The sequence below is a fragment of the Varanus komodoensis genome, unplaced genomic scaffold (genome assembly GCF_004798865.1).
Source record: "Varanus komodoensis strain SLA01 unplaced genomic scaffold, ASM479886v1 scaffold21, whole genome shotgun sequence".
Classification (NCBI taxonomy): domain Eukaryota; kingdom Metazoa; phylum Chordata; class Lepidosauria; order Squamata; family Varanidae; genus Varanus; species Varanus komodoensis.
The window spans coordinates 20,570,920-20,573,971 of record NW_025335589.1 but is presented as its reverse complement, the minus strand read 5'-3'; positions in this window follow the sequence as shown (position 1 = coordinate 20,573,971).

The following is a 3,052-nucleotide window of genomic DNA, read 5'->3' as shown; positions in this document are numbered from 1 at the left end:
CCTGCAACTGGAGTATTGTGCTCAGTTTTGGGGCCCTCATTACAGAAAGGATATAGCCAGGTTAGAGTCAGTGCAGCGTAGGGCCACAAGGTTGGTGGCTGGTTTGCAGGGGATGGGGTATGAGGCGAGACTGAGGGAACTGGGTCTCTTGGAGAAGAGGAGACTCAGAGGGGATATGTTGACGACATACAGGTATGTGAGGGGATGTCACACGGAGATGGGTAGAGACCTGTTCTCCCCTGCAGAGGAAGTCAGGACGTGCTCCAACGGAGCAAAGCTCAGGGAGCCAAGGTTCCATTTAGATGCCAGGAAGCACTTCCTGACAGTTAGAACCCCGAGGGTGTGGAATGAGCTTCCACGAGAGGTCGTTGAGGCCCCTTCGGCGTGGGTGTTCAAAGATAGGCTGGACATGCACATGGTAGGCATGTCGTGAGCGGAGCCGGCTGGTGCCGGAAGTCAGACTAAATGGCCCGAGAGGCCCCTTCTGACTTGCTCTGTTTCTATGTTTATGAAGTCATGATTCTGTTTTGAAATATCTCACTTGTATAGCTTCTTATAGAAGTGGTAATTCCATAAAATATAGTTGTTCAGCTGTCCATACAATGCAGATATATTTGTGTTTATCACCTACATTGCTTTGTGAAGTTCAGAGTACTTGTATTGCAGACATTTTAAATTTAACATAATATTATTTCCTTCTGATCTTGCTATTTACTTTGTCCTTTCTCCAGCAACATTAATATTTTATGCATCTGATGAAGTGGATTGCCATTCACAAAAGCTTGTACTATACTTAATTTGTTAGTTTTCAAGGTGAAATATTATGGTTTTTTTCCCCTTGCAGCAGACCAATGTAGCTATCCTTCTGCAAATCCATAGAATTATATGACTACGTTCTCATAAAACATTGAATAGTTTTAACTCGTACCTAGATCTTGGTTGTTGGCTACAGAAATGTCTAATTGGTATAACGAGTGAAAAAAGAGAGAAAGCTTGTGCTTTTTGGTTCAACCTATCTTGTTTTTTGTTCATAGTCTTGTTTTGCTAGTAGCTTTGTTCAACAGAATGCTATTGTTTGCTTTATGTATGCTGCGTGATAAATACTAGCATTTTAAACATAGTTTTATATAAACTAGCTATGGTACTCAAAGGGAAACAGACTTTGCCAATTCCCTTTGTGATCATTGTTCTTCTTATATATTACCAGGTGGCTGTTGAGGTGTAACAGTAACAGCTGTTTGGTGCTTCTCATAGTGTCCATTTATTTTGAAATAGCTTCATAGAATTCTGTGAAAGGAAAATTTGGTCCCAGAATGATCTTTGTTGAAAAAGGCCATAGATACCAAGGCCATGTTAACTTATAATGTAGGTTAATATATTATTTATTTCTGTATGGCTAGCCTTGCTTCATTTAAGCTTTCCCCTCCCCATAATTTTTCTTTTTGTTTCTGTATCCTGAGATTAAGTATTTAATCACAATTATTATTGCAATAAATAAGTAGAGCATTCGGGTACAATTATGAATTTATGACTAATCTTCTGATTGACATCTTAATTATGTCAATATGTGACAAGATCTTGTTAGTGAGGTATAGGTCATTTCCTTCTTTAAAGTGATGTCCTTACGGAACATTGTTTGGTCTTTGCATTTTTATGTTCAAAGCAGGGTTTTGAATATAGTGCAGAACCTTGTGCTTCATCAGGGATGCATCAGATTCACCAGCCACCCTGCCCTGTGTCCCTTGGAACTCTTTTCTTGTAGTTCCCACTGAGCTAGCCTCGGCAATAATATTTCTTCCTTTCCTTTTCACATGTGCACAAACATGCTTGATAGTTTAACAATAAACTAAGCAGTATTTAAATTCAGAAATTTATTAATCCATTTGTTGTATAGCTTCTTATACACATGCATGCACACACGCACACACACCTTCTAATACCCTGGTGCTTTAGTTTGGCTCTAGGGGTTGTCACTTTGGAGATCATGAAAAATGATTTCCTTACTACTAAGAAAGGGAAAGGTGAGGAGGAAGAATGATACCACTGCAGCAAAACAAAACCTAACACAAAACACATACTTGCTGTTTGCAATTGGTTTGGGAGGCGGGAGTGAGTGGCAGTTATTAGAGTGCCTTGCCACACCACGCCACGCCATGCCACTCAGTAGAATGGCTGTCACTGGTAGTGGACCAGATAAGCTTGGCAAGGGTTTCTTGCCATTCCTGCTGAGTGGCTCACTTGCTGCTTCCCCAGACCAACAATGGGTTCTGTTGCCCACATTCAGACACATTCCATTGTGTGTACATCGAGTCCTCAGATAAGCCATGGCTTGGCAGGATGGTTTGACACACTCAGACCTGTCACCCTGAGAAAAATGATCGGAATTCCTATACGTACCTGCTCACCTTGGCTATTTATTCACGACAGGGTACAGCGTTAGGTGAAGTCAGCTTTTGTGTACTACTTTCAGTGGATTGGAGGACCTGTTGTGGAAACGAGGGGTTTGCAACCTGAGTAGTTGCATGTGTTCACATCTGGATCCAGTCCAACATGTGGGATTTAATCTACATTTTTCAAGAAACTGTTTGCATTTGCATGAATGCTTTGTGCCAGCAGTAGAACTTGGAATGCCTCTGTAACTTATCAAAATGTTATCTTGTTTATTTAATTATTTACTGCATTTGTGTGCTGCCCCATAGCCAGAAGGTTCTTTTGATTGAGTTATACTCGCACATGGTTTTTGACTTGGTCTAGAGACAGTGCCATATTTTTCCTGACCATTTCCCCCATGCAGAAGACTGTATATTATAGTCATTTATCCAAGGAGAAGTGATCAATTGTCAAGATACAGAAGCAGTGCAGTTTTTTTTTTTTTTCAAGTGAGCCTAAAACAACCATGCATGTATGTTGTTGTGGTTGTTGTTTTTAAGAAGCCCATTTGGTTGTTTTGAAAAGCTTAAATTATCAGCAGCCCCTGAGCCATTTTAAAAGTTTATACTGGTAAGGAAAAAAAATGAAATGGATTATAAGGTTTTCTTTTGTCAGTTGTATA